Source organism: Lepidothrix coronata, unplaced genomic scaffold (assembly GCF_001604755.1).
Source record: "Lepidothrix coronata isolate B3197 unplaced genomic scaffold, Lepidothrix_coronata-1.0 Scaffold116, whole genome shotgun sequence".
Lineage (NCBI taxonomy): Eukaryota > Metazoa > Chordata > Aves > Passeriformes > Pipridae > Lepidothrix > Lepidothrix coronata.
Window position 1 is genome coordinate 2,142,734 of NW_016690296.1, and position 13,855 is coordinate 2,156,588.

Sequence of the window (13,855 nt, forward strand, 5' to 3'; positions counted from 1 at the left end):
GTATCAACAGTCAGCTTTTTAGATGGTTTTGAGGTGTGCTGGCACTGACATCTGCAAAGCTGTCCAGGGCACTTCAACACAACCCTCCTCTGGCAGTGCTGGGAGCAGTTCTGGGTATCAGATCTGAGCAAAGGCAGCTCAGGTTTCCTGGTGCCAGCTGATATTATATTTATGGGGATCAAGAAAATAAACCACGTTTGCCCAGAATGCTGTAGCCTATTCCAAATGCAAGTAAAGGGGTCGGGAATCTGAATCCCTCATTTATCCCAGCTGCTGGAGGTAGAGGGTGGCCGGGACAAAGCCAAGCCGTGAGCTAAGGAGAGGAGGGGTTTAGTGAGAAAGGGCATTGATGGAAATCCACTGAGGTGAACAGAAGTGGACTTGCAGCAGGTTTGCATCAATAGGAAAGCTTTCTGGTCACCTCCTTTGACCACAGAGTGTGAGGCTTCACTGTCTTTCTCCTCTTCATATCATGAGGCATCTCATGTTGAAGAGTCACACCCCACAGCAAAGTAGAAAACATACAGAAAAATATGTACTAGACCTTCATCAGCCTCTTTTCTGCTGGGAAAGGGTGGCTGACAGGGGTATACAGACACTGCTGACATCAGTTGAAAAAATTAGCAGGTTTTTACTTTTCTATAAATATTTGGATCGTGATAAACAGTTTGATTTTGGGTACAGACCACTCTTCAGTAAGTGTAGTGCCACCTAAATATGCTTTTTGGTGTGAGTCAGAGCTGTGTCCTTGAGCCAGACTGAACTTGCCTCAGGTCCTAATGGACCTGAACTGACAACCCTCAGGCACTCACTTTATTGACACCTTGGTAGGATAGAGAACTGTTTGGTTTTGTTTTTTTTTTTTTTGCCAACTCTGTTACCTCAAATAATCAAAATTCAGGACTTCACAGTGACTCCTCAGTGATAAAAGGACACTTTCCTTTGACTCGTGTCCTTTGAGATGGGCGGGTTCTGAACATCAGCCAGGGATCAGTGCAGTTTCTCAAGTGCAGTCCTTGGAAAATAGCACAGAATTCTTTGCACGAATATGCAGGCTTGCTTTTGAAAGTTACACTTAAAACTCATTATGGATTATTTTCAATTAGGAATCAAAGCTCTGAGAATGCTTTTTTTTTTAATGGGGTTAATCTGATAGGGGAAAAGAGGATAACTTTGCCAGTGTAGATTGCATATGCAAACAGGAAGCCCATGGAGCCTTCATGCTTCAAGTGCAGTGTGTGATTCTTTTTATATTCAGCCACGAACACTTTCTGTGGCAATACTCCACTCCTTTTGTTTTATGGTATCAAATGAAGACTGGGACATTAAAAGCAGGGCATGAGAGAAATGAAAAATGTCAGTAAAAGCAGCTGATGAAAACCTTATTAAGCAGCTATGCATGTCAGGCTGTGTTCCTTCTGTAATGTATATGTTCGTAATAACAGCTCTGAATTCTGCAGGGAGCTATAAGTAATGAACAAAATTGGTCAAGCAAAAAAAAAGGACTTATTGGAAACTTGAGTGCTGTTGAGTCCCATAATATGCAAACTGTACATCTGCATAAAATAAGCCTGTGCCCCGCTGATAGCTTTTATATTGTTCCCCTTGTATACATCAATTTGTTTGCTGGGCTGAGTTTGCTGCAGCAAATGTTTTATGGTGAGAATTACGTCCCCAATTTCCATAAGTAGCCAAGTGTTCACTGTCAATATCAATAACAAGGCAAAATGTAAAACTGAACAGGACAGACAGTGTCTCCAAGGAGAAGGTTGCCCTCTTACCTAGAGTGGAAAGTTTCTGGTGTTAACGTGTCCTTCCCAGTGGAGGAACAAAATAATGAGGGGAGGGAATGATCAAAGCATTGCAAATACCATGTGAAGGAAGCTAGAGTGTGAAGAGTTAGGCTGTACAAAAGACAAAAAAAGAGGAAAAACACAAGCACTGACAAACTACTTCTTTGTCTAGAAAGACAGAAACTAAAGAGGTGGGAATAGAGTCTGGAATTGGTAAAGAAATAAAACCTGTTGACTTGGAGCAAAAATTGCTCAAAAATTGCACCAAAAACTACTTCCTTGAAACTCTTAGAGTAACATGAATGAAGAATAAAAACAAAAAAAGTGTGCTCAGCAAGGTTTTGAGGTGGGGATATGTATGTTTTACTAGGAAAGCCTCAGGCTCTTTCTTGGTTTTCTGTGAGAAAAAGGTGGCTGATCTGAGGGAGCTGCCTTGAGTAAACCTGAGGATAGGAAACTGGGGGAAATCATAAAGCCGGAGAAGTGAAAAGCTGAGTATTTCCTTGCCTGTGGGAACATGGAATAGTAGAAAGGTGGACAGATGGAAGGATGTGATATTACAGTTGAGAATTAATACATACATCCCTTTTGAAACAGGAACAGGTCTTAAAGAAAATTATACATTAGCAAATCAGATCAAATTTTAATTCATTATTTAACTGGAAACTTGAAATCAGACTAACATTTAAATATAACTTAGCTTTCTGCCCACCTCTACATTTGGAGTAGGCTGGGAGTTTGTGTCCAAGTGTCAGCTGATCACCTGAGAAGTGAGGAAGGGCTGCTCTTGTGTGGGACTCGTCTCACCTGCTGGTGACAAATTATCTAAGATCTCTCTGTGGTTCCTGGAGAGAGCCTGGACAGCTCCATCCCACTTATCTTACAGTGTCAAAAGCCTCTTTGCTCCTTACAGTACGAGCTGGAGCTCAGGTCTTTATACAGCCAGAGAGGTTTGTGAAAGGCAGTTTCATATTCTTCTGGAGTACTGATACAGTAAGGAAATAATGCCATAAAAGCTCGTAATAAAAAGGTCCATTACATTCTGTTGGTACTAAAGTTTTAATTTGTTAGGCACACAGGCACTGGGATGGGAGACTGGAGAGCAGTGTAAATGGATACCAGTCCAGGAACAGCCCAAGGAAAAAATACACAGTAAAATAATGATTTTCAAATATATTTTTGGACAAACCTGAAGCACATTTTTACAGCCCATGATGAATGAGCTGAACATACAGTTTAATGTTTTCCAGCAGATGAGTTAGAGATGATTGACCAGGGTGACACACAGGTCAGCTGGGAGGGGAACAGAAGAGAAAGAAGCAGGATAAGCAGCTCCAGGAGGACATCAGGACAGCAGAAATGGGGCAGAGGTTTGGGACTGGAAACAAAATCAGTTTTTTGTTCAGGGAGCAGAGGATGAAGAGCCTGAATTCCGTGGTGTCATATCTGAGATGTGCCAAGATACTGTGGGAAAATTGGTGGCATTCAGGTGAAATGTGTAGCAGCAGAAATGCAAGAACTTTGATGCTCTCCTCACCATGTGTCTTTAATATCTATAGTGGGTGATGCTTTGACTTAAAAGAATTTTTGGAAGTTAAATCTTCAGTTTTCAGCTCCAAAAACCTTTAAACCTCACAACACATATCCAAAAGTGGCCCCAAAAGAGTAAATGTGCTTTGACATATTTCTTTGTTCTTTTAAAGTAAATGAAACAATTAGTCCAAATGAAGCACTTCATCACCGAAACCCAGAGGAATTCCTTGGCTGCTGACAGATCATGAGTAATAATAGAGTGTGCAGAAAAGGAGGAGGAGTCATGAGAGCCTATGGGTGACAAACAAAAGCCGATTTCAAAGACTCTTGAGCGGGGTTAACTTGTTCTGAAGTGTTCAGGTTCTATTTCAGAGTGTCCAGTGAGCCAAAAGTGTTACAGTGGGTTCTGTGAGCTTCTGCAAAGCACTTAATCTACTCATTTCTATCATAAATAACTGACTGTTCTCCAATTTCATGTTAGATGTGGTCAGTGGAGATCTTTATTTATAATATTTATTCTTAATATATATATTTATTTATAGTATTTATGTATTTATAATATTTATTATAAGAAAGTGTGTTCACTTGCAAATAATATAAGGACAAGCTGAGCTTTCTGCTTTCTCTTAAAGCCTGTTTATTTTATTTCACAATCATCTTGTCCATCTCCACCACATTTTTCTGTTTTGGCTTTTCCTAATTTCTAGTTTAGTCTTTACATTTTAAGAAAGTTGTTAAATTAGGTATAGTTTGGTGAGCTGCAGCATCACAGGTGATTTTACAGATCCCAGGACATTCACCCTCATCATTATTTTGCTTTGAGTCAGTGGGCTCTCTGGCTGACTTTCGCTTGTGGTCCCAGACATATTAACAGCTACACCCCAACTAAAGTGTGTATCACTAGGGATTGCCTTCAAGCCCAATAAGCTTCCCGTTATTTCCTATCTTAAAATCTCTGCTAAGTAATAAAAATTAAAAAAAAGAGAGGGGAAAAAAAAGTTTGAGGTCACACTGCAGCTGCAGCCTCATTGAGAATTCAGGTGGGAAACACAAGCTAATCTATACAAAAATAACACCTAAAAAGGACACATTAATAATCTTGGACGTGAAAGAATATTTAAAAAGCCCCATAGTCTCTGCAGTTTAATAATATCTGAGAGTAGTAACTACTTTAGCAAACAGAAGGATGCTTTTTGGGAAGCTGGTGACAAGTAGCCAAGTGGTCCCATGCTTATTTATAGTTGAGGGGATTGGTATTTTTGAACAAAATTTTATTAATTAACAAGACAATTTCTTTTTGAAGTAGGATCCCCATCAATGAAATTGATTTTCAAACGAAGAAAGTTCTGCAATCCTTAAAGTTAAAAAATTGTTTTTGTAATTATTAGATGTATTTTTTTCTGTGTGTCTCCTCTATAGCCATCTAGCTAATTGTGAACAGTGATTTCCCCTCAGGTAAAGTTGGGAGGGAAATGAAACAGGCCAAAAAAGGGGGAAAGAAGGGGAAATCTGTAGATGAAAGATTTCTTGAAGTGCTGAAACAAAAATGTGGAAGACTTGGGAATGGGGAAAGAAAGCCTGAAATGAAGTGAATTGCAAGAGGGAGAAACAGGGTGGAAATTATTAATGGAATTGCTTTCCAGCTGTTCTCCCATTTTCTCTCAGCAAACCGCAATACCAGATTGTCAGCATAGTTCTAGTGTCTCTGCCCCAATTCCATTTCAGGGCTATGGAAGAGAGGTTCCAATTTGCATTTACTTCTTAAGACTTTCAAATGTGCCTTTTCCCAATAAACAGAGAATCAGTGATGCACTTCATCGTTTCTTTCAGGTTTCTCAGCAGGAAGATTGGCCTCTTTACACTGGAAGACCTCTGTCTGTAGTGTTTGTATTTCCACTTGTTTTTGACAAGCTGAGTGAAATATATCAGTAAGTAGCAGGATTTTGATAAAAATAAGATTGTATGTAGTTGGGAGTTACTGAATAAGTGAATTTAGAGTTCAGTTTGAACAAACCCGTGACTAACAGTAGTCAAGGATTAACAGATTATTAACTCAACATTCCTAACATTTGTATGCTAACAGATTAAAATGTTTCACACCTGAACTAGGTACTGTTCTGCTCATAAATGCATGTTTGCCTGTGTCATATTTTTGCAGTAGAATAGAGAGTAGCTTTATGTTGAGCCAGGCTTCTGACTGGGAGAACTAAACTGTGTTAACATGGTCTAACTCAAACCTCCCAGCTCCCGCTGGGAACACCCTGTGTGCAAGGCCATCCTACCACCTTCTCAGTATCACCTAAGCTAATGTGGTCAAAAAATGTCATCCTCTGTTTAAAAATACCATCCAGATAGTATTTTGGTTCTGATCCTGCAGAGACTGAACAACTTGGTTAATTGTGACCGTTGCACGTGAGCAGAGAAGTCAATTTAAATCCTGCCTATTTGGCATGAAAGAAATAGCGTAACCACACTTGTAAATGCTTAATTTCCAAATGGTCTGATCTAATGAAGTCAGATTGGCATCTTAAAAATTCATTAAAAAGAGGAGCCCAGCTCAGTTATCTGAGTGCTCAGTCAGAATAATTGCTCTGAAATCAGGACTGGGGGCTTTTGTTTGTCTGTAGCAGGTGTGAGAGATTGGATTTGAGTCCTACCATGGTTTGGGACATTTTGTCTTTGCCTTTGCTGTTCATGAAGCACTAAATCTTTTGGGCAGTGCTCCTCAGAAGATGAGAGGGAAAGGAACAGTGCAGACCAAGAAGGTAAAGTATTTTAATGTCCTATATGGCATGTTCCTCCTCTGTCTTTATTACCTGTATATGATAACAACAGAATTGTTGGGCTCTTCAGACAATAATCTGTTTAAAGCTCTTGGAAAGTGCCTGTTTTTATCAGCATTAATTGCTTCCAGTGGGACTAAGCATTAGTAAAGGTAATCTTCATATCACCAGGGAATAATTAGAACAAAATGCAAAGGAAAGAGAAGTAGAATGAAAATTGTTCTTATTATTCTTGTAGTAGCTAAGGAGGAAATATTTTTTTTCCATTTTTCTGTTAGTAATCATGTTTACAAATGCAGGTGGACTGTACTGTGTCCAAGCTCTGAGAAAGAATAAAGAAAAACACTGCTGTAAAGAACCAGAAAAATAGAATAGTTTTTATGAGAGACCTCAGCAGTTATTCTTTTACTGGAATCATTAAATCTTCCTGTAACTAAGTGAAAAGCTTGTAGTGTTCATATACCCATCTCTGTAGGAATCCCTTCAATATTTTGTTCAGTATGCAGAGGTATAGCTTAAGTTGGCCAATGCTAAGAGACCATCCTTGGTTTATTTTTCCTTGGGGACTTCTACACCACACAGGCTTTTTCTTTGACCTTTACATTTTCTTCTGAGGACAAGGGGTTGGAGCGTGCAGGATAACCAGAAATACCCACCCTGGCTCTGGAGAAAACCTACCCTGCTTTTGAGCACCAGAAGTCCTAAACATCTGGGGATCATTTGAAACTGTAGCTGCTCACTCGCTACGGAAGACATGAAAGAAGCAGTTAATGTTTCTTTTCTGGGTAAGGAATTGATCTTTATCACCACTTTCCCTAAACTGTATTAATAACAATCACCAGGGACAGGAGAAGTACTGCATACTTTAAAGGCAGCAGGAGCTGCCCCGGGTCACGGAAGTAAAGGAGGAATTTCAATCTGAGTTTTACTTGTTTTCTATCCAGAAGCATGAACCTCTTTTGTTGGAAACACTTTTTGTGTGAAGTTTGACTGCAGCTTCTAAGGATATGTAAAAATAAATCAAGTTAACAACAACAAGGAGAAAGAAAAAAATCCCTCCTGTGAGGCCTCAAAAAATTCTTTCTCTAGCAAAAAGGACTGTAAAGGTTTTTCTGGGTTTTTTTCCATCAAATGAAAATTTAGATTCATGCTGTTAAATTCTTACTGAGAAAAGTGTGAGGTGCTGCTTTTGCTGATGTAGTGGAATAATGCAAGTACCAGTTTAAAATTTTAAAAGTTTCTCTAACGTGTGGAGTGAATTTGCCATCTCAACAATGTACCCCACAGTTGTTTATGTGCCTTGGGGATGTTGGCTTAGAAGACCTTTACTTTTCTTAACTTTGGGAATGTAGCAATGCACAGATGTAAACAGCAATGCAAGATATTCATGATATAGGGGATTTTTTTAACTTTTCTTGACTATTTTTATAGGAACTTTTTCTGCACCACTCTGGCAAGGCAAATTTCCAAGTCTTTGATTTCTTGAGTCTTGCTGCTGTCAGATATTAATGGATGTTACTTGTTGAGTTGCCTGTGATGCTTTGAAAGGGTGCACTTGTGTGGATAATAAAGGAGCTAGTTCTCTTGTTCACAGATTTTTTTTGAGCAGTAGAACTACAAAAGCATTGCTCCCCTTATGACAGAAGCAAGGCCCCCAGATCATACTTCATTCCTTCCAAATCCCTTGCTGCACCTGGAAAGAATGCCAGCATCCCAGCTGATAAAAACTGGGGTTTAGTGAAGTCAGAGAGGAACAACCACATATAAACCCAACAGCACAAATTAAGGAGAGGTTCTTATCTGCCACAGACTAATTGGCTGGGGCCTACTGTTTCACATATCAGATCTCTCCCTGCTGTTCAGAGAATGTTGAGTGTGCCAGAAATAGTTTGTCCTTATGTGTGTGTGTATATCTGTTCCCAGATCACAGGCTGACCCGCTTCCTCTCCAGCCCTTCCTTTGGAAGCATCACCACTGATTTAGAAGGGGTGTGTATCCATCCACACTCCAGTAAACACTCTTTGTAGAGTTAGACACCACTCTTATTCCTCTTTATTGGGTCACATGTGGGCAAGGGTTCTGTTAAGTGCTCTATTATTATGGAAGTCAGTTTAATGACTGCATGCTATAAAAGTTAAAGCAATTATATGTAATGCATGGTGATCAATATGACTTCCAAATGTTCACATGCCATGCATGTCAGATTCCAGTTGGAAAACAAAACAAACCCCTCAAGGTTGCAGGCTGTGCTTTAGAAGAGCCACATGTTGTAACCTCAGAACCTCAAAATATCAGCTGGTTTCTGTGCATGATCAGAGCAGTGGAATCTGTGCCACATTCTGCCCTTTATTTCCTGGAATCTGGCTGCAGTAACAATCAGATGTGCACTTCTGCCAAATGCAGCCAGTGTTTGATCCACATTCAGATCAGGGAATTATCTGTACTTTTATTTTTTCCCTCCTGGCATATCTCATTCTGACATAATTTTTGTACAGGATATAACAAAGATAGATATGTAAATAAGGAATGACCTTTTCTAAAATTCATCTGTGGTGGCTCTTATATTGCTTTTAGGTGAAATGAAATCATCTACAGACACCAAATGAGATCAAGGACCATTGTGCTCTCAGACTGGAAGATGTAACCTTTTGTGAAACACTTAAAATCGAAACACTCTGGACACATAAAAGAAACAGATTTTTCACCTTCCTAGAAAGGAGAGCAGAAGTGATCGATCACTGTTGCCAGGAACACTTTGCCTTTGTCAGCAGAGCCTCTGGAGGAACCCAGGTAACTCTCATTTCAGTCCTTCAGCACAGATTTCTGTGTCCCACACATATTTGCTATCTTAATTTATGTGTACCTGCTTCTGCTGTTCTTATCCAGTGCTGGTGCATACAGAGTGTTCATTTTTGTAAGTTATCAGGCTGTAGATATAAGTTACCACAGTAAAATGAGCCTGAGCCATTCAGGAACTGCTTCTCTGTCCCTTCTGGCTCATCTTTTCCTTCTCCAGGGGCAATGGCACACAGGGAAGAGGTAGGTCTAAAGGCAAGGATAGCAGCTGCCTTAACTGTCAAACACTGCTCTCTTTGTAGTCATGAGTTTATATACAGTTCAGTCAAGGAAAAGGTCCAAATAAATAAATACCATTAAATATGAAAAGGACAACTGGAAAGAGTGGATGAACCAGTCAGAAATCTCCAACTGGATTTCGTGGAATTCTTCCTTTGCAGGTGACACTCTTTGTATGATAAATATGCCCTCAGGCCCTGAAGTTTTAAATTTTATCAAAATGTGTTAACTTACTTGATTTTTGCTGAGGATTGCAGTATTTCTTGAAAAGTTTATATGAAGGGTTTGGATGTGATTTTTTTTTCCCCTGCACCTACAGGAACGTTATCATCTGTTCTGAAGCAAATCAGCTTCCTGGCAGCTTTACCATTATTCAGGTTAGGGTCATGTAAGCTGTGTAGGAATGTTGCCATCAGATAAATAGACCAACAATGCTGAAACAAGGCATTTGAATATTACATTTGCTTTTATATATTGAAATAAAATGGTATGTATAGAATTTTATTTAGAATAGAACATGAATGTGATTTTAGGTAAATGTGTCCAACAGGCTGAAGCAAATGCTTGAAAGTTTTTATTTTATTACTTTGCTTATAGTGTGGTGGTATAAACTGCTTTTGTTAGTTTAATAACAAGGGTGGGAAGAGACCAAGTACTGGGAGATCAATTTAAAAAGTAGCTCAGAAGAATTAAACACAGGAGAGCAACTTCAAGGTGTCTGGTCTTTTATTTCATTGTAACAAAAATATTGCACATGGATTCATCAAACACAGTTGTTGGGTTTCCTTTTGTTCTTTGGTTTGTTCTTTCTGCTAAAACCTGTGCTAGGGCAGAATTAGTGCTGGAAATTTCCTTTCCTAATGACCTCAAATATACTCATTTTAAACCCAAATAGGTGCCTTTTCAGAAAAGTGCCAGAGGCTCTTCTAGCACCATCAACGTGACACAGAGATGACACTAGATTAGGTATCTACAGTTATATTAAAAACTGCAGCAAGTCTCAACAGAACTGTTTTCAAACTACTGCAAAATGTGTTTAGTGTTCATAGATTAAACATATATGGAGGTACTCTTAAAAAAGCACAGGGATTACAGAAATGTAAAAGACTTCATCTTTTCTTCAAGAAACCATTTACTTTCAGTCATGATTTCTGAGTGGGATCTGCGAGATTACAGAAAATAAAAGCAGTGATTAGGGGAATGTAACAGATTTGATAGTTTTTTATTATTTCCTATCAGTGATGGTTTCTGAATGGTATCTGTGAGATCATAAAAAAGTGCAGTGATTATGGGAATGTAACAGATTTTCTCATTAAAAAAATACATTTACTATCAGTCATGATTTCTGAATGTTACCTGTGAGATCATAAAAAAATGCAGTGATTATAGGAATGTAACATTTTATCATTTAAAAAAATACATTTTCTATCAGTTGTGATTTCTGAATGTTACCTGTGAAATGATGAAAAAATGTAGTGATTCTGGGAATGGAACAGATTTAAACTTTTTTTTTTCAAAACCCCATTTATTATCAGTCATGATTTCTGAACATTATCTGTGAGATTATAAAAAAATGCAGTGATTCAGGGAATGGAACAGATTTAATCATCTTTTATCACTTACTATCAGTCATGATTTCCGAATGTTTCTGTGAGATTAAAAAATTCTGGGAATGGAACAGATTTAATCATTTCTAAAAAAATCCATTTACTATCAGTCATGATTTCGGAATGTTATCAATCTGTGAGATTATAAAAAAAGTGCAGTGATTCTGGGAATGCAACAGATTTGATAATTTTTTACCATTTCCTATCAGTCATGATTTCTGAATGTTACCTCTGAGTTCATAAAACAATGCAGTCATTATGGGAATGTAAGATATTTAATTATTTAAAAAAAAACCCCAAAACATTTACTATCAGTCCTGTTTTCCTGGTCAGTCTTTCTCCCTTTCCCCAGAGAGGAAGGAACATGATAATCCCTTCTTTTAAGTAGATTTTGCAGTTGTATAAGCTGGTTGCTTGCTTTCTGTACTCCAAGGTGGCCAGGAGGGCAGTAGTAGAAGGATTTTTCCATGTTCTTGGGCATGAACCCCATGGAACTGTACATTGGGGACACATCTCTGTGTAAAGCCCTTGTCTTCTGGGACAGCTTGAAGGCATTTTCTTACTACAAAGTTATGTTGCTGGAGATCTTCTGTCTGCTTATGGCACAGTTTAAAATAATCTGTAGGGAAGAAATCCCAAGCTGTGATTTCTGAAGTATTTTCCTAAAATAAGAAAAAAAAAAAAAAGACCTCAGACAGTGTTGGTATAGGACCAAGCTTTGAGGATTTCCACCTCCTGATGGCATAAGGGTGTATTTTCCACCCCGTGCCTCCCCAGCTCATGTTCATTTGTGTCCCACAAAGACTCCCAGCACAGACAGGGACTGACTGCATCAAAGGCCTTTGTGTGAAAATATGGACAATGCTATAAACTAACCTTGTGTTAACCTACCCGAGAACAGAGGACAAGAATTCTGAATGCCAAAATATAGAGAGATGTGTGAAAGGGAAAACTTATACAAAAGTAGGCAGACTGAATAAAACTATTTATCTTTAAGCCACACAAGTCATGGTAATTAAATTAGGTCAGGCTGGCTATAAAGCTACAAAAAGCAGGCTGTAACTAATTTAGAAAGAGGCAGAGAAGACCTGAAAAGAAAACAGATTGACAGCCCCCTATTATTTTTTATCTAATCAAGACAACAAAACTTAAGAAAGAGGAAAAAAAAAAAGGAAAAAGAAAAAAACTCATGTTGATTTATCAAGATTTTCTCTCAAACCATTGGGACAGACAAAAGCATGTAGTCACAGCTTTGATGTGGGAAGGGTTTCATATTGTTATTAGTGCTAACCATGGGTTACATGCATACAGACTCTACCCTGAGAAAATCAGAATAATTGAATACCTTAAAGTTCACAAACTGGTGGACTAGCACAATCAAATCTTTATCATTACACTACCATTTCACTGAATCTTCCTGAGCATCTGTATCGTCTGCTTTGTGAAGAGAAATCCTAAACATCTGTGAAAAGAGAACAATTAGACTTTTATTTAAAACCATTTCTTCATAAATCCCACCTGCCAGTATGTGTTAAACAACCCTTTTTGAAACTGGTTTCAAATGCTTGCTTTGAATTTTAATATGTCAGGTTGCATTGGTACTTCCCACACCCTTGTCCTGGAAGTTAAGATTAAGACTTTATTTATAGGTGTGGATCCAGTCTCATTAAACAGGATTTAAAATAATATTTCAGTTGATTTCTATAATAGTTTTTACTCTCCAAGTGATTAGAAAAATTAGCATTCTAAGGCTGTCTGAAGGGTGAAGAGGAGTGTGTGAACAAAAAGGGGGAAGGGCACAGACAAAAAGCTGGGTTTGTGTTGGTGTTTAATAGCAAACAACCCTTTCCCACCCTGCTTCTCTTTTATGCCTGCTCTAGTTTTAAGTGACTTGTAAAGGTTTTGCAGCAGCAGATGACGCTCAGCCACTACATTCATCTGAAAGAAGATATGAACTTTGCCCCACGAAGGAAATATTGGAGGTTTCAACACAATTAAGGGGTTGCAAATCCTCTGTGAAAATGGAAATTCCCTCCCATTTCTACCAATAGGTCCTAGAGGGTGAAGTTTTGACCCCGGTGAAGTCAATGGAACCTTCACTCTCTTTCATTAGGACAAGAGCCATCCCTCATCACATCTTGCACTTGGGACAATGAAATGTGGTTAGGAAAGGAGAAACTGTTTCCTTGGGGAATGGCCATTAGGTACCACCTTCTCCAGACAATGAGGGAGAGACTTGGAGAGATGATCAGAAAAGATGCACAAAAATGCAGAGAGTCAGAAAGGGGAAGCAGGCAGGAGGACAGCAACATTCAGCATTTCCCCCATCCTGTAGGAAAATGTAGTATAGAGAACATCAGCAGAGCTGGGTTGTCCTTTTGTCAGAGCTGAACTGGCACAAGGAAGCAGGTTTGTTTCTGTCTGAGAGAAGGAGCTCTCACCCTTACACTTGACAAGGAGCTTTGAGTGTTGTTCAAGTTGAAGTCAGAATTTAACAAAAAAGTGTAAAACTAATGAGCAGAACCTCAGAGCATTGGCCCAGACACAAGCTCCCTTACTTGAGATCTTACCTAAGTAATCTTTCTGTGTGCGTAGTGTTCAAGATATTCAGAGCTGGACTGGATTCACGCAGAGATGGGCTGAGCTACTGTTGCCAGGTACAGAATCCTGGTAAAAAATCACTACCTGAAGCATAATACAGAACCAGATTTTTAAAGACAAACCACACAACCAAGTCTGAACTCCCAGGACTTCAGTATAGCAATTTACTGCTCTATGCACTGTTCACATGTAGCCAATATGAACCAAGGGATTGAATTAAACTCGCTGAGTTTTGACAGATTTGCTTTTACTTCATTTTTATTGCTCATAGGTAAAAGGAGACCTGCCAGCCTACTACAGATACTGGATCTACAGGATTTGGACCATAACATCTTATGTTTTATTGTGTTTCTTTACAAAGACCTCTCCTATTTAACTAGAAGCTGTAGTTTCTGGGGTTTTTTCCTATTTTATGCTTAAGATAAATTGGAGGTGGCACAGATCAGCGGAAGAGCAACAGCCT

General features: G+C 38.8%; 2 long non-coding RNA genes across 3 annotated transcripts in view; one reads left to right on the plus strand and one right to left on the minus strand.

The window, feature by feature from the left end:
* Positions 1-8,032: 8,032 nt before the first annotated feature.
* The window catches only part of LOC108502322, a 32,008-nt gene continuing 26,185 nt past the window's right edge, over positions 8,033-13,855 (plus strand). The window contains exons 1-2 of the long non-coding RNA XR_001876458.1: positions 8,033-8,097; positions 8,684-8,899. This is a non-coding gene — a long non-coding RNA (uncharacterized LOC108502322). The remainder of the gene's footprint in view (positions 8,098-8,683; positions 8,900-13,855) is intronic.
* The window catches only part of LOC108502321, a 33,933-nt gene continuing 29,840 nt past the window's right edge, over positions 9,763-13,855 (minus strand). For both annotated transcript variants that reach the window (XR_001876457.1, XR_001876456.1), the window contains 3 exons: positions 13,362-13,476; positions 12,137-12,253; positions 9,763-11,453 (listed from right to left, as the gene is read on the minus strand). This is a non-coding gene — a long non-coding RNA (uncharacterized LOC108502321). The remainder of the gene's footprint in view (positions 11,454-12,136; positions 12,254-13,361; positions 13,477-13,855) is intronic.